This window comes from Dasypus novemcinctus, chromosome 4, assembly GCF_030445035.2.
Source record: "Dasypus novemcinctus isolate mDasNov1 chromosome 4, mDasNov1.1.hap2, whole genome shotgun sequence".
NCBI classification, from domain to species: domain Eukaryota; kingdom Metazoa; phylum Chordata; class Mammalia; order Cingulata; family Dasypodidae; genus Dasypus; species Dasypus novemcinctus.
In genome coordinates this window covers 38,388,057-38,406,826 of record NC_080676.1, presented here as the reverse complement: position 1 = coordinate 38,406,826, position 18,770 = coordinate 38,388,057, and the positions used below count along the sequence as shown (strand labels likewise).

The window sequence follows — 18,770 nt, the reverse complement described above, 5'->3', positions numbered from 1 at the left end:
TGAAATGGTAAATTAATGCTTTTGGACTGATAATACAAAAATATTTAATATGTGACAAGAGTTACACAAAGGTGGGAGATGGCAGAGTAGGAGCATAAGTTATTTGTTATCAAGGTTTGTAAGTTGGTATCAAAGCAAATGAAACAGTTATAGATTTAGGATGTTAAATTTAAGCCTCGTGGTAACCACCAAGAAAATATCAGAGAATATATGAATTCATAGAGATAGAAAGTAGAGTACAGGTTACCAGGAGTGGGAGGCAGAGGCAATAGGAAGATAATGCAAAGTGAGTGTAGGGTTTCTGCTTATTGTGAAGGGAAAATTGTAGTAATGGATGGTGGTGAGGGTACTACAACCTTGAGAATGTGATTAATCCCATTCAATGGTATGCTTAGAGTGGTTATGATGGAAAGAGTTTTTTGTTTGTTTGTTTGATTTTTGTATATATGTTTCCACAATTAAAAAAAAAGAAAGAGTAGAACTGAAAAAGATAATAGCAATTAAATGTAATATATAATACTGGATGGAATTTAATAAGGGAGGAGAAAAGGCACAGGTAGACATTATTGGGACATAAGAAAAAAAATTAGAATATGGAATGTAAGCTTTATATCAACTTTAATTTCTTGAACTTTATAACTGCACTTATGATGATTATATTAGTGAATACCCTGTTCATAGAAAATACATATTAAGTATGTGTTCAAGGACTATCATGTGCGCAACCTGCTTTCAAATATTCAGAAATGGGTAGATAGATGAACTAGCTAGATAGAGGGATAGATAGATGATAGGTGTGTGGAAGGAAGGAAGGAAGGAAGGAAGGAAGGAAGGAAGGAAGGAAGGAAGGAAGGAAGGAAGGAAGGAAGGAAGGAAGGAAGGAAGGAAGGAAGGAAGGAAGGAAGGAAGGAAGGAAGGAAGGAAGGAAGGAAGGAAGGAAGGAAGGAAGGAAGGAAAGAAAGAAAGAAGGAACATGGGGCAGAGGTAGTAAAATGTTAAAATTGTTGGATCTGGGCATTTGCGGCTGTAGGGGTATTTTGGAGTTCTCTGAATGGGGCATTTGTATTATTTTTGCAACTGTCCTGTAAATTTGAAATTATTTGAAAGTAAAGTTAAAAAATCACATGGTGGTAGTGACTGGGAATGTTTCGTAGGCACTAGATTACTCCCCTGTCCTCAGAATTTACACAGTGCTGGTGCTAAATTGTCTTGAGCCGTTCTCCTTTTCTCCCTTTTTTGATTTTCAAAGGCATTCTCCCAAATAATTATCATTTTATAATCTGATGTATGAACACTTTCTATTTATCCCTGGAAAATGTAGCATAGTATCATTTTTCTCTTGTCAATTTTCTAGGCAAAATTTGTATCAGGTTCCTGACCAATGGCCCAAAAGACTGGGAGTCCAAGAGCACTGCATATTTTAAAAAGTAGGGAAACAATATTAATTTAGAAAAATCATTACTATAAATGCAATACAAATGAAAATCTAAATATGTTTGGAGGCGCTAGTGATATACATTCCATGCTGTCTTTCCTTTGCAGCTTTGGACACCATTTAAGGCATGAGAGACATACAATCTTAAATGATGGAATTAACAAAATTAGCAACATTGGCTGAATTATTTATCTCATTTGGTGGGTGAAATCCCCTTCCTTTCAATACTTGTATATATGAAATAAACCCTTGGTTGTTAAGAACTTATTTAGGAAAAAGACATTAAAAACCACAGTAAAACCAGAAATCCTAATCTCACGTAAAATATTTGCTGTGGTTCCAGAGGTTTAAGGAAGCCAACAGGAAGAGGGGTCTGTTTCAAGCTTCTGAAGTATAGGATGAATTCCTGTATCTGTTGGCAGGCATATCATGTGCTGTCATGCTATGGTTATTCTCTTTTAAAGTTTCAGTCAACTGGAGTCACTTCGGTACAAAACAAAAAATGTAGATCTGGAACAAAAATCTCTAATTCAAGATAAACTATGATTTTATTCAAACTGTATTAGGAAAGTCACAAAAATCTACTTAATTTTATTTGATGGTATTCAGGTATTTGTGTCACAGAGACTGCGTCACCTTTATAGTGTCATTTCAGCTGTGAAGAAATGCAATGTTTCCTTTGGAATTTTTGCTTTGATAACACTTGTAATTGCTGTTGGGGTTTTCTAAGTTTCCTTTTCCCAGAGGTAACATTCTTATTGAGGAACATTAGACCTTCTGAGGCAAAATACCCCAATGGCAAAAGATGAATATGGTATTTATTAATAAGTTAGTGGTGCTTAATTACATTTTTTTAGTTTCATGTAAATTCCCAGCTAGACTATTTTAACAGAGAAATTTAGTATATAGCCTTTTATTGGTACAATTAAGGATCTCTCAATTCAAGCATCTGTGCATGAATTTTTGATCCTTTGCAGGGAATGTAACAGTAGAATGTGAGGGGATGGATAATTTGTTTTTTCCTTTTTATTTGGCCTGGTTCTTCATATTATACAGACAGCCCACTTGTGCCATTTTATTGTATATTTAAGGAATATAAAGAAACAATCAGTCCAAACTTCTTTTTTGTTTTTTTTTTAAGGAGGTAAGGGGGATTGAACCCAGGACCTCGTATGTGGGAAGCAGGCACTCAACCACTTGAGCTACATCTGCTCTCTAGCCCGAACTCTTTATTATAGTGTATGTACCCTTGCCTGATGGATCCTCCTTCCAGCACATTTCCTCTTGTTCAGTATATGCTAATCAAATTGGTCTTAGAGGACACCAAACCAGTCGCCTTTGTACTTTTTCCTCTGTCTGAATGCTCATCAGAACTTTACAGAAGTGTCTCTTTCACTTAGATCTTAACTGCTTTTGACAGGGGTTTTTCTCATTATTCTATATTTAAAGACTCCTTCCTCCTTTCTTAACCTTTATCTTTATTACCCCATTCTCTTTGAAGCAGTTATCACTATTTGGAATGATCATGTTTATATATTTAGAGGAACTTTGTCCTGTAATCACTATATCCCAAATGAATAGAGCAAATTATTATATTTATTAGGTAGTCAATTAATAATTATCATACTAATTGAATAATTACCTGGCCACAGAGAAGATTACAGAGGATGTATTTTATATGTAACTTTAAGTATCTATACCTGCATTATGCACTTTCATTTCCATCAAGCTGACTGAGCCTTATAGGACATCCATATGGAAGGCTCAACTTTCCTTTCTCTAAGACATCTTCTAATACCCTTTTCCCATTCGATGTGGGGTCACATTGCTTGAGTTAGCTTTTAATTGTTGATTAAAACAGGACCCGGTACCACACTTGATTCTAAAATTCTTTTCAATTTGTTGTAAGAGTCGATGTCATTCCCCAAAACATGCTTTAAGAGTGCATGGACTGAAATATTTTCACATATTTTCAGATAAACATATATTTTTCGATTTTATAACTGAAAATATAGTTATCAAATGGATAGTAATCTCTAATTTGGGTCTGTGAATTTTATTTATGGCTCTAATAACTTAATCATTAGCCAGATATTTTTGGAATGCTACCATGTGCCAGATATTTAGCCAGGAACTTCAAATGTTTGGGGGAACAATGCACACATTTCCTGCTCTCAGCAAGATCACAGGTAGTGGAGAAGGCAAAAAAAATAACAAGTAAGTAAAAAGAAATATGTAATTATAAATATGTTTATTATAAAGATATTTCAAAAACTGAACTGGCTTTACTAACATGGAGTGAGATTGGATATCATTTAAGGAGATGAGTTGAATTTTAATTTGAAGTTAGAAGAATGAGAAGAAATTGGTAGAAATATTTAAAGTACTAGTGTTGCATGAGACAAATATTTCTTGTTCAAGTCCCTTATTTTCAGTGTATATCATATTGAAAACAATTTTTGAAACCAACCACTGGAATTGTAACGGTCTTACCATAGCCAATGTGTTTTCCTTTTATGGCTTTTCTTCAGAATCGAATGCCAACCTAAGGGAGTATCCATTTTCCAGCAGTCTGTCAGGAAAAGCTGCACACTGGAAAGTGGAATCAATTGTAAATCTGCCAATATAGTGGGATGTTCAGTTAACTTAAAGTGCCTTTTAGAGAACATGAGGGAGTTCTGAATAGTCTAATCACTTTTTCCAGAAGGCACCTGTGATTTTGCTAATTTGCCTCTGAGGAAGTCCATGAAGAGGGAAAGGAGAACATAAGGCACTCAGTAGCTGAAACAGGTAAACTGCTGTTTACACTTGTTTTCTCTTCATTCATAGTTTTGCAAGAGTTATAAATTGATTCGTCAAAAGGATGCTTGAAATGTTATACTCTAATTTTTTTCTTCAAATTTAGTTGTTCTTTCATTGTAGATCTGTATGTGTACAAATTATTTGGAGTCAACAATGCTCCAAAATGAAGTATCATTTATTAATATGCTAAAAGATATTAAAGGCTAAAATGTCTTTGTACTAAAAGATATTGCTATTTCAGTAGGATTCTGTGATACTCAGATACACTTCTCAGAGGTGTCCTTAAGTAATTATTGGTGATAATGACCAGGGCTCCTAAACTAGAAACTGTGATTGTCCGTTAAGTCTGCTGATAATGTAATATATAGATATAGATAGATATGTGTGTGCATGAAATATTTTTAGAAACATTTTGGACAAATAACTTTCAATAAGCATAATATGAGACTGATGAAACTTACTTCTGGGAATATATTTTCTGAGAAACTAAATCCAAGAAGAAAAAGTAAAATTCATGAAAATAGTCATTGCATTTTTATCTATACTAACAAAATATTAGAAGTTCCCCAAATGCCCAAGAATTTAAAAATGTAAACATTGTTGAATTTAATCTGTGCAATATTTTTCAGCCATGAAAGAAAACTGTGGAGATTGTAAAACAAAATTGGAAAATATTTAAATTAAAATGTTACATGGCAGGGAAGAAGAGATAATTGTATAATTTCCATTTCTTCACACATATCCATTCTTTGTGAGTGCCACAGATGCCTCAAATTCAGCCTTAATAGGGGCAAATGCCCACTTCAAAATTGTTCTCTTTTCAGTATTCCTTATCATGTTAAACTTTATCAGTATAAATCCCAAACCTATAATCCAGAAACCTTGGGGTTGTCCTTCATGTTTCCCTCTCTGACAAAATCCACCATGATATTTTCCCATTCCAGTGGCCTATCACCTCTTTGTCCTGGCTCTCACCTAATCATGACTTGTCAGCTAAAGTAACCTCAGTGTGGCCTATCTTGCTGCCCACAGGGTCTCCCTTCCTAAAAGATGGGATCATGTCAGTGCTCTGCTTTGAAGTATTAGTGGTCTTCCAGTAACGAAGGTATAAACCTTCAACTCTTCCATGAAAGAAGTGGAGGTAAAGATGACCTTGTCTATTTCCCATCCAGATATCTAGTGATGATACTGTAAGATTAACAGAAGAGGTTTAGACTTTTAGTGAAAGAGCATAGGGTTTATCAAATTGGTGTCAGACATGACATTGAAGATTTGGTGTATAACTCTCCATGTAGGAAAAATGGGCCTAATTCATAGAACCCCATTTGTGAAAACAAGAACTATAGAACCTTACATATGTGTGAATATATTAGAATGAACATAGGGAAAGGTATGACATGATACCTACTAAGTTATTAACATAGGGTATAGGGAAAGATTACTTTTTAAAAGTATATGTATCTCTTTATTGGGTCAATGACTTTGGAAAACATGATAATTATTATGATTGCTATTATTAAATTTAACATTAAAATATTTGGGAAGGGGTTTTACAATTTTTATTAGAGAAATTGTGGGTTTATGGAACAATCATGCATAAAATACAGGGCTCCCATATACCATGCTGTTATTAACACCTTGCATTGGTGTGGTACATTTGTTACAATTGATGAAAGCAAATTTTATATTTGTACTATTAACTACATGCCATGGTTTATCTTAGGGTTCACTGTTTGTGTAATGAAGTTCCATGGACTTTTTTAAAGAAATTTTTAAAATTTTGGTAACACATACACAACCTAAATTTTCCCTTTTAACCACAAACAAATATATTATTCAGTGTCATTAATTACAATTCACAATATTGTACTACCCTCACCACCTTCCATTGCCAAAACTTTTCCACCACCCCAAATAGAAACTCTCTACATTTTAAGTTTTAACTCCCTCTTCTACCACCTCCCACCCTATTGCTTGGTAACCCATATTCTATATTCCGACTCTATGAGTTTGCTTTTTCTAATTATTTCATGTAAGTAAGATTATGTCTTGCTTATTTCGCTAAACATATTTTCAAGTTTATCCATGATGTCACATGTATCAGAACTTTTTTCCTTTTTTATGGCAAAATAATTTTCTATTTTATGTGTGTGCCACATTTTTGCTTATCCATTCATTGGTTGATGGACACCTGGGTTTCTTCCTTTTTTTTGGCAATTTTGAATAATGCTGCTATGAATATTACTGGGTAAATATCTGTTTGAGTCCCTGCTTTCAAATTCTTTGGTATGTATACGTAGAAATAACATACTGATTATGTGGCAATTCTATACTTATCTATCTAAGAAATAGGTCCTACCGTACAAGGAGAAAAAAATGAAACCCTTGCATTAAGTGTAAGTGGAAGAATGCAAATTTACTTGCATTCTAGATTGCCCAGTTCAACTCTCCAGAACAGGAAAAAATACAAAGATTTAGGGCAGATGCTCTGTGCAGAATAGAGAATGTATATTTGGCTGGAAAATACTTTCAGTACTTTCAATTATAGTCTTTTTTTCCTCCAGGATCTAGTAGATGCACAGCATTTTAGGAAAGTTAATAACTTTTTAAAAATTGAGTTTAGAATTCATCCATGACCCACATTAAAGGAGAGAATAATTTTGACTAGGTTATGTTTCCTTATAGTTTAGCATAAGCAACAAACTTATGAGAGTTTTTGTTTGTTCAGCATTAGGCAGAGGGAGCTGGATATAAAGACTGTGAAGTAAGGCAAGCAAGATAATCACAATAACCTTCAGTCTTCCTTGAAAGTGGAAAAAAAAAAGAGTAAAGAAACTCTTTAGGCTCTACTTAAACTCACATAAACAGAGCTCCAATGTCTCCTAGGGAAGCTCCCAGCAAGAATTGATTGGCAGCACAGTTATCATTTGAATCTGTATAAGGATTAGAACATTTAATCAATAGATATTGAATAAGTAATTCCTACATGGTCTGCTAAAGGAGAAATATGTTGCTGGCATATTCTTTTAGAAAGGTTAAGTATTGTCTTTCTCAATCACTTTCAAGTACAATTAAATTTTTAATTAACAGTATCCTACTTTATTTGGCAAGTATTTTAACCATCCATTTAGGAAAATTGCTCCATTTACCAGTTATTGCTGGGTGTGTTTGGCAAGTTTCATGAAGAAAAGAAGCAGAAAATAAAATCGCTTTCAGAAAGATGGATCCTTCAACCTTTTTTGTTATCTTTACACTCTTAACTTTTCTTTCGCTTCAATGATTTCTGCTCTTTTGATGGCCTAAAATATATAGCATAAGACATTGAATACAACAAGCATAATTAATTTGGTATAAATTTTCATTACAATTCTCATTCCATGGTTGATATAATTCTGTATTTAGCAAAAGTTCTACACATTATATTATTACATTTCTCAAATCTTTGCTGTTTCTTAATAAGCAGAATAGGAATGAACTATTAGATGAAACTAGTAAGCAGATAATAATTTTGTGGAGATGGAAAAATGCAAACTTAAAATTGGTGACTATATAGATCCTTTATCAATTTAAATGACTGATCATTTGAAAGGTTTCTCAATTATTATCCACCAGTTATATAATTTATTTTGTCTTTTTCCTAAACTCTCTATATATTCCATTATTTGAAAAAGATGAGATTCAGCCAAGTATCACCTTCTCAAGGAAAACTTTTCTCTTTTCTGTACTCCCAAGCAGTCTAAGTAGCTCTCCTTGTCTCCCATAATGTTCTCTGTGTACCTTTGTTATAGCTGTCATATAATGCATGGTGATGTTGATTTCCTTGCTGTTGTCTTGAGGACAAAGATGCATTTGAAGCTTTTCTAATAGCAATGATGAAATACATACAAAGAGGCAATTAGACAATTAAACAGATTCTATTTACCACATATTTCCGCCTTTCTGAGCTCTTCATTACTTTGCACATTTCTTGAATCATTTTCCTCCTGGCTAAAGACATGCCTTTATGTTGGTGTGTATGTAGTCTGGCTCTAGCAGGCAATACATTTTCTCAGTTTTTGTTTAATTGAAATTTCTTCAATTTGTTTTTATTTTTAAATAATATTTTTGCTGGATATAATAATGAGAGGCTGGTCGTTTTGTTTTGTTTTGTTTCCCCCAGCACATTAAAAACATCGATCTATTACCTTCTGACTTCTAACATTTCTGTTGCAAAGTCAGCTTTTAGTTGGTCATTGTACCTTTGAATTAATATGCCTTATTTCTCTGATGATTTTTAAGATTATCTTTTCTCTTTCTTTGGTCAGGTTTACTATGATTTAGCTAGGGGAATTTTCTTCATAATTTACCTGCTTGTTTTCCTCAGAACTTCTTATATCTGCAGGTTAGTGTCTTTAATTAGTTTTGAAATTTTGGGACCATTATCTCTTCAAATATTGCTTTTGTTGCATTCTTTCTCTCCTTCCCTTCTGGGACTAAAATTGCACTTATGACACACCTTTTCACAATACCCCATGTATCTCTTACACTCTTTGTGCAACATTTATCTGCTTTTCTCTTCATGCTTAAATCTGGATATATTCTCCAAATTTATACAGTCCAACTAACTAATCTTATCTTTAACTTTCCCTAACTTATGTGGTTCTTAATTTCAATTATTTTAATTTATAGTTCTAGAATTATGATTTTATTATTTTATTGCTTCCAGCTCTCTGGTGAAATTTTCCATCTTTACATAGATTTTTCTAAACCATATTAATTACAGTTATTTAAAATTCATGACTGATAACTGCAAGATCTTTGTCATCTTTAGGTTATTTCCTATTATATTTCCTTTGGTCCTATTTCTAGGTATGCCTGTAACCTTTTGCTTGAATGCCAGGTATTTTGTATGAAAACTTGGAGTGACTCTGGGGGATGTCATCTTCCTGCAGAAAGGGTTCACCTAGTTCTCTAGCAGGAAGCGGAGGAGCAGAGTGCCTCAATCCAAACAGGGACCAAACTTACTCTAGGCTATGTTCTGGAAATAAGGTGGCTTTCTTTCTCTTTGATTTTCCTACTTTTAGTGTTTAGGCCTTCAAGGTTTCTAATTCAGAGTCTGAGGATTTCCTAAGATGCCCCCTCATCACCAGGAACTGAAATAGAGATTTTGGTTCCCAAGCAATGAGACATGCCAGTCCTGCTCTGTTTTTCAGTTGTTTCCCACCTTTTTTTTTTTTTTGACAGCCAGGAAGTCATTTATTGGAGGGCACAGGTCGGGTGATGGCAGTGCTGGCAAAGCCCTCAGGAGTGCAGGGTCCACCACTTGTCCAGGGGGCCACGACTGGGGATGTATTTCACCCCACAGCAGTCCGGGATGAAGCACTTCTCAGCCACCATGTCTTCAAATGTCAGCATTGAACTTGGTGAAGGCCCACTTCTTGAAGATGTGGATTTTCTGGCGGCCAGGGAACTTGAACTTAGTCCTGCTCAGTGCAGGCTCCTTGTTCTGAACCTTGATGTGGATGGACATGATGACTTGGCCGATGTGGATCCGGGCCACCCTACCTACCTGCCTAGAGCCTAGACTGGGCATGGCAGGAGGTCACAGACAGGACCAGCAACAGGCAAGAAAGGGCTGTCTCCAAGGTCCCTTAGGGCAACCCATACAAGCAACAAGTCAGTACACTAAGAAGGAGGGTGCTATCTGCAGCCACTGCACACCCCGCCCTCACGGGGAGAGGTGGCAGGGCGGCTTAATTGGCTGCAGGTTTTTTGTTTGCTTGTTTGCTTTTTATCCTCTTGCTTTCTGTCTCTTATTCTATAACTGTCTGCAGGGAAAATGGATGCCAATTGTTGGGTTTACTTCTCTGAGCCAATCTTCTCTCTGGGATTTTGTCTTTACAAATCCAGGCTGCCATAGTACCACAATTATTATTTTTGGCCCTGTGAGATTGTCTGTTGCTCTATTGGTTACTCTTCTTCTTGGTAGAAGCACTGTGCTTGCCTCTTGCCCTCCTATTCTGTTCCAATAATTAGCATATGTTTCAAGGTATATGAAGCAAGTAGAAACTGAAATAATTGCAGCAAGCTTCCATACCTTAAATAATTGTTGCTTTGGCAAATTTCAATGCTTTTAGATATGTTTTTAAAATTTTATAGCACTTTCCTGGTTGTTTGGGTATGAATATTGGCAGGCTAAAATTGTACCATGAGAGAGAGGACTGAAACCATTATTCTGTATTATTATTAATAAAGAAAGGAACCATTTCAACATTTTGGATTATTTCACTAGTAATTTCTGGTTATTGGTTGCTTGCTTTAAAAAACTAATAAGTTTTCAAGTTCATTTACCTTTTTCTTAAAAAAATACTTTTTGGGATTTTTCATAGAGCAACATCGAATAAAGAGATTATTTAGAATTCCTAGAATTAATATGTTTACTGTATCAGATCTTCCTTCTCAAGGAATAGTATTGATCCCGTTTATTGAAACTAGTTTTAGATCTCAATATAGTTTTGTATTTGATTTTCTGTTCATTATACCTTTCTATCTCTTTTTATTCTTAGATATTTTAAATGTTTTTGCTATTATTAAAGAATTTCTTGAAATTGCATTTTACAAATTCAGATAAGAATTTCTACCGTATATTTTAAAATACCAATCTTTTATCTGGCCATTTTAAACTCTATTTTGTTTTTTATACTTATCATTTTTCCCAGTTAACAAAGATTTTTTTAAAGGTATGGAATCATGCCATATATGAATAATAGTAACTTGAAGAAGAGGTTCAATCAGATTATAAGGTCAATATTACCTTTTTCTCTTTAATAACCCTATATATTTATTTTATTTCTTATTTTGTAATCTGAAATGCCTCCCCAAAGTCTTCAACATTAAATATAATAGTTGATAATATTTATCATAATATTTTTTATACAATGACAGATGCATCCTTAAAATTCCAAATAAAATGTTGTTTTTAAGGGTACATTTTATGTTTCAATTTAATTTGTTTGTTTTAATCAACATGATACTAGGATGAAATTGTTTTCTTTGTAATGGAAAATTAAAATTTGCTTCTTGTTGGCCTGTAGAACAGTATTTTTTAAAATTTTCCATTACAAAGAAAACAGTCTCATCCTAGCCATACCACATTCTGACTAATCTTGTTGTTTGTCTAATTTCTCACTTTAAGCATCATGTTGATTAAAACAAACAAACTGAAATAAAACATAAAATGTGCCTTTAACCCTGGCCAAAAGAACTTTACTAGACTTTGTGTGGAGACAGAAAATACAGATTACCCTCAGCTTCCTCAGTGAGTCAAGTTTTGACAGAGATTCTTTGCAATACAGAGCTGGAGATTAGAGTTATGTGTTCAGATCAGCATCTTGTACTCTTCTTGATTCCTGTAAGTACAATATCTGAAGAACAAAAAGCTCCTTGTACTGGGGCTTTGATTTGGATAATGATGAGAAAGAAGATCAGCAGATCAAAGGCTTATATATGAAACACTTGGTGTTTTACAGTACTAGTACATAGTTGCTAAAAGCACTTCACATATAGACTTTGTTCTAGATTCCCTTTCTGCCATCAATAATTTATTACTTAGTATTGTACAATTGTGCATCCCAAGAGGTACTGTTTTCCATCCCTGCTGCCAACCTCTCTTATCACTCTTCCCCAATATGGCATCTCTCTACTGTACCTATCAGTATATATGGTTTATGTTAAAGGCATGTTCTATTAATTGATGAATAAAGCATTAAAAAGTGAAAAACAAACATCTCCAAGGTTACTGACTTTCTGTTCATTCTTCTCTGCCAATCTCTCATCTCTGTGGTTAGTCCAGGTGTGGGCTGCTAGCTGCATTTCTTGAATTCCTCTTAAGTTAGAATCTACCAGTATATCTGACCAAGGCTTTCAATGATCCTACATGGTTTTGGTTCAGGCAGAGATCCCTACTTTGAGCAATAATGCTTTCTTTATGCTATTAAATCTATGTGGGGGAACCACTCAAAATAACACTTTGCATAGATCTCAAACCTAAACTTCTTCTGGAAATATACCCTTCCTCCCATCAGTATTTTGAAGCTATTTTTCTCTCAAGATCAAAAAGACATAATCTTTATTTAATAAGTAGAGAGAGAGGAATGGGGACTACTCTTTTCCAACATCAGGATCTAGATAGATATTTTGGCCTAAGTGTAAGTAAATAGAAGAACTAGAGGAAGCATCTAGCTTCTCTTAAATTAGGAAAAAAAAAAAAAGCTTAGCAAAAAATGGTGGGAAAGGAGCATTGGGGAAAGCAACATTGTCATAGTTATTGCATTAGTGACCAGAATATGGCAGGTGGGCAACCAGGTGTATGCAGGAGCATGGGAGATAATGAAAGTTAAGAGATAAGGAAGAAAAGTCAGAGGAGCATAATAACTTCACTTCCTTAGTCCCAGAAAATTAACTTGTCGAGACCACATCCCCTGATAAAATCATGCCTTCAGCTAAATAAATAAATGATTAAATTGAAAATTGAATGCATTGGATAAGCATAATCCACTCCTTTGTTAAATGCTGCTGGATCCTGGACAATTAAGTTTACTTCTGAAGATGTTGCTTTATAACTAGGCAATTGCTGAACGTTGCAATTATTTCATCAGCAACTTGTTTCTAAGAATACTATAAGAAAATTGTGTGTAAGAAATCGAAAAAGTCTATGGAAACTGTATGAAAAATTAGAAAAGGTTGGCTTGAGACTGGTAAAAAGTTATGCCTAAGAGTGAAAACTTCTATTACTGTCATTTTAAGTAGGAATAATATGTGATGTAGAGAAAAGATATGCCTGAGTTTCTAATATGGCAGCTTCATTTACTCTCCAACATATTTGCGTTTGGTTAAAAAATTCAACATAATGTAGAACAAAACAATTAGTGAATCAGGTTGAACAGAGACCAACTAAAGCTGTATTTCTTAATTTTGCATAGTGATTAATACTTTCCTTTAAGAATATGATGAAAATGTTAGGCCTTCTTTTGAGAAAAAGTACATATACAATCTCAGGGATTTCACCAACTTTCTGAAGCCCTGCCTATATATCACCAAGTTAATATCTTCTGCTTAAAGGAAGCAAAAAGAATAGATTTGTGACAGACTAACTTGATAAATTTGCTTTCTGAGGCTTATAATTTGGTTTTGAGGTTATTAGAAATAGAATCCAAAGAGAAATGGATATATTCTAGTTTCAGGACGATTTGAAGTTTCTTACTCAACATAAATAGATTAATTTTATGCTAACTGGACTAGCTTATACTAAGAAAAATGTATTTGGTTCTTATCACTTCTGGTAGAGAACAGAGTAAGCCCTCAGTAGTCATGTGCTCTAATTTTTCTCACTCATTTAAAAATCCATCCTTGGTCTCTACATGAAGTTTTGGAGATACCACCCTAAGTGCCACAGAAGAGAGATTAAGTACTAGTTCATTTCTTTTTTTTTTTTTTTTTTCACTAGTCTGTTTCTTGATTTACCTTTGTGACTTGTAGCCTCCTTTCAGTCAAGGCCCTGAACTAACCCCTGGTCTCCTACCTCAAACAGTAAAAGTTGATTTTTCCCTTTGGGGGCTTGGTGAAATGAACATTTCAGACTTTTAAAAATAAGAATACAATGCAATAATGATGCCAAAAATAGTACTTATAGTGAGGGCCAGGACTATCCACTTCCATCAGTTCAATGAGAGGCTCTTCTAGATATCCTTGGACATTCTCTCAAAGAAGAATGATGAGTATCATTTGAATTCAACTTTCTATAGCCACTCTGTTTCTAAAATCATGAATTAGCAATTGATTTTAGAAATGGATATTAGCTAGAATATCTGAAGAGTAAATATGCTATATACCAGTGCTTCCAGTGTAACAATTCCAAGGATAACAGCTCCCCAATTGTGTAAAATAAAATAACAGACTGCAATTAAATTTTTAAAATGTTGCTACTTAGGCATTGTTTGAGTGGGGTGGTTGCTAGGTAAATCTCCAACCAGAGATTTTGTCATTGACTTCAGTCATAGGCAACTGTCACAAATAAAAGCATATTGGCATGAACCATGGCTGAAATCTTAGAAGATCCAGAAGTTTCATTAGAAGTAGCAAGAAATAAGTATAAACACTCATAAAGCTTTCTATTGATCAGGAGGTCACTGGTAAGCATAAGAAACATCTGTAATTCCAGGAAGCAAGTCAAAAATCAAACTCACTCAAGGGAAAGTTCTTGAATGGACTATAGATTTTCCTGTTGCAACTCTTATTGCCATGTTTCCTAAACTCTTTTTGTGCTACAGTCATTTAAACCAGTTTCTTGCATGATGATGTTTACTACACTCAGAGGACTGAATTGTTACAGCAGGAAGCAGCAGAAACATCATCCCATCCTTGACGACTCAGCATTGGGTTATAACATTTTAATTATCTGATTAAAATAATACCTACATAGATCAGTATAGATGGAATTAACATTTTATACTAGAACTGTATTATAGAAATCTTTCTTTTATCATCTCCTTTAGTCAACACTATAGGAGGTTGGCCTCATTTTTATTTTATAAAATCAGAAACTGTACCCCAGAAGGTTAAGTTTCTAGCCTAAAGTCCATATTGTGTAACTTGAATATATAAAGTCAAATTTTCCTCAATAAAAGCTTAACTGAATGTTTGATGAGAAAGGCAAAACTATTTGAAGAGGCTAGTGAAGACCTGAAGACAAGCAGAGATTAGGCAGAACATAGACCTGGCTGGATAGTTCCTTGAGAACTGTGACAAGGTGGCAAGATACCAAGATATCAGGAGATCTTCATGAATCTATTCATCAATTCATGAAGCAAGTATGAAAATATGGAAAATTATTTTCAGCAATGACTTTAGGGAGATATTTCAAAATCGTATTGCTTGTCCAGGAGGAAGAAATGAACTAAATAATTTCAAATACTGAGCATTGGTGTGGGGACAAAACAAGGGGAGTAATAAATGAGGGCTGGTGACATAGATGATCAAGAAGAAAATATGGGAGAATAATTTCTAAGGCAGTGTTACATGACTAAGTAGAAGCTTTTTGGTCCTAGAGAGTTTTGCATCGGTGTGGCAGATGTTCTTTAAAATAGTCTGAGGGGCTGTTCACTGAGCAGAGTTTTTGAAAGGAAAGGTATGTAAATAAGTTTTAAATATTTCTGTAAACAACATATAGAAATAATATAGTGCCTTATTTTTTGAGTGGTAAGCAATTAGCATTAGTTAATATCTATAAAAATTGTTTTTATGTTAGCACCATTTTAGAGTTGTTTGCTTTAAATGCAAACCATCATCAGTGATTATACATGAAAGTTACTGTATTGTGGCAGTTTTGTTTTTTTGATGAATCCCAAAAAGAGAAAGATTATGTTTTTAAACTAATCTATTCCCATGGGTGTGATATTCTTTGATAGCATTAAGTTCAGTTGAGGGCCCTTTGATTAGATTTGTTGATAAGATTGATTTAGGGCTTTTGATTGGACTAATTCAGTGAGTCTCCTCCTTTTTGTTAGTTCTGATAAAAACTGATACAGAAAGACACAGGAAAAAGGAAGATGCCATTTTTGACCCTGCCATCTAGGAGGTCTAGAGAATAAGCTGGGTCCACAGAGCAGTTCAAGATGAGAGAAACACCCTGGGGCATCAAAGAACTGAGGCCCAGGAAGAGATGAGCCATATGCCAAGAGCCTGCAACTGAATGTGGGAAGAATGTGGAGCAGCCAAGACTGATAGAGGATACTTGGAAAGAGACCATCCCTATGCCTCATTGCCCACAGCTGAGCTCAGACCTTAGCAGAGATCAGCAGCCATGCCACATGGACATGTGGTAGCTGACTTTAGTAAGAGAGCACCTCTTATGGTGCCTTGACTTGGACTTTCCATGACCTTGGAACTGTAAGCTTTTACCCCCAAATAAATCCCTGTTATAAAAACCAGCCCATTTCTGGTACTTCACATCGGCAGCACTTTGGCAAATGAAAATACGTATATAACATACATATCAAGACAAAGGGTGGTTAATGTAAAAAGATGAATTGAAGGGAAATAGGTATTTTAATATAGGTGAACATATTTTCAAGATGAAAATACACATAAGAGTAGGGGGTTAGCAAACATTAAGACAATGCTGGCAAAGAAAAATCCCACCTGAAAATCTGACATCTTTCAGAATTCCTAGTACAATGCCTGCTATGGGAGGCACTCCATGAATATTATTTGGATAAATAAGTGAACTGAGGAAGAGAATGCCAATTCTTTCTAAAGAGAAACCTTAGTAAATAAAAACACTAAGCCAATAAACCATCTTTAATGAAATTGGAATAATAAACTAAACTTGGAAGAGCCTAGCTCAATGGAGTATGATTAAACAAAAACAAAGCAAAAGAAGCTGTACAGATATCTACTAGTCTATATATCAGGCATATATAAAACTGACATGTTTCAATTTCCAGATTTACTGGCATGAAATTAAAGCCACTCAGAAGACATGGAATTGAATTTTATTTTTGACCCATAATATAATTAATATGCTTCCTTCTCTTCCTAATGCTTTATTATTCCCTATACCAATATTATTTCTTTCTCTGTCCAACTAAGCTTATATGTACAATTTCAGGATATTCTCAGAACTGCATAAATCTGCCCATGGATCTAACAGACAGAAGCCCTTTTGTGAAATGTTTTTCAGAGCCAGGAGAGACAAAGGTTTTTTTCACTGTATCTGCCCACTTTTGTTATTGCCGTTTATTTCTCTGAATTTTATATTAGGCCCAATAAATATCAGAGCCAGTAAAATATCTTCACTCTGTCTATTTCCCTTTAACATACTTGAAAATTGTTGATATATTCAAATGAAAATTTATTAAAAGTTTAATTGTTATACACTATTTTTGGAAGACAGGTGACTAGTTTATTCAGACTACCATGCTGAGAATAAATATTAGTTTAAAAATATTTTTTTATAATGCTAGATAATGGCTAAAGTTAATAAATCTGAAATGTCACTAAAATATATGACCTGGGAAAAATCAAGTAGCATATATCAAATCCATGGAATATTGAGCAATCATCAAAAATGATGTTGTACAATGGTGGTTTGTATCCTGGGATTCATGAATAGATATCATTAGGCATGAAACTTTCTTTAAATTATTCATTTTTTGTGCGTAAATGGGTATGTATTTTAGATGACATGTATTTATCAACGTCTCAAAGGATAACATGACCAAATATAGAAGAATAATTAATCACATTAAAAAACATTTACAAAGTATATTAAATTTTAAAATGTGGGTTAAATATTTTGTAAAATAAGATACTGTATTTGTAAAAAAACTGCATATGTACACATATAGAAGTATATGCAAGGACAATAATATATGTTACCTTGTAAATAGGATCTTTTGATGAGGTTACTTCACTTAAGGTGTGTCCCAGCTGAATCAGGATGAGTCTTAATGGTCACAGAGAGAGAGAAAGCAACAGGTAGTAGCCAGAAGTTGGAAAGCTGAAAGTCAATGGAGCCTGGAAGAGAAGCTATGAAAGACTGCCCTGTTCACTGCCATGTGACAGAAAAGCCAATCCAAGGATCTCTGGCAACTTGCCCCAGAATGCTCCAGTCTCCAAGGAGAAAGCATAACCTTTTGACACCTGTATTTTGGACTTCTCCTAGCCTCAAAACTCTGAATCAAATAGTTCCTGTTGTTTAAGCAAATCCATTTCATGGTATATGCTTTTGGCATCCAAGAAATGCACGTGTAATAAGAACCACAACAATGAAAGTTTTAAAATGTATAGGGATTAATAAAAGGGAAATTAAAAAGAAAACAGAATAGTAAATTAAAATAACATATACAGAGTCATGATCCTTGTGTGGCTAACTTGAAAGCCCTATTCCACTCCTTCCTATTTTTTTTTAACACACTTGTCCTTGCCCAAACATGCCATGCTGTCTACCCAATGCTCTCACGACCTGCCTTTTATTATTTATTTCCCTTATTTTGTTTAACTACTAGGAAAACTCTTTATCCTTCAAGATTTTTCCATGCATGGCCTATAGTTGGTGCTTACTATACAATTTTGCTTCAATGGAGAAATAAATGAATCAGTCTGTTCAATAACTGAATACGATAGATGAGTAGAATTGGACTTATACAGAAAAGTGGGGAAGGCATTTCAGAATCAGAGAAGACTTGAGTCAAAGTTAAGATTAATACTCAATATTCAACTCATAGTAAAGAAAAGCACTTCTTTAGAAGACTTTGGGAAGAAAAATCATAAGAAAAAAAGTTGGTGAGAGAGGATAGAGAGGCCAACTTATTAAAAGTCTTAAATGCTAGGGAAATTTGAATATGTCTGAAAACTACCCCTCCCACACGGATGAACATCATTGACCTAATAAAAATGTGAATAGCTTTCACTGAAATGAATTCAGTAAGAAACGAATCACTTCTCTCACATTCAAATTTATATCCATACTTTAAAAAATATCTGGGGGGGGGGG

At 34.3% G+C, this 18,770-nt stretch overlaps 1 non-coding gene across 1 annotated transcript; it reads right to left on the bottom strand.

The window, feature by feature from the left end:
• Positions 1–9,849: 9,849 nt before the first annotated feature.
• Positions 9,850–9,983, bottom strand: LOC111760633 (small nucleolar RNA SNORA70). Its single transcript, XR_002794264.1, has one exon. It is a non-coding gene; the product is annotated as a small nucleolar RNA SNORA70 (small nucleolar RNA).
• Between the last annotated feature and the right edge of the window lie 8,787 nt (positions 9,984–18,770).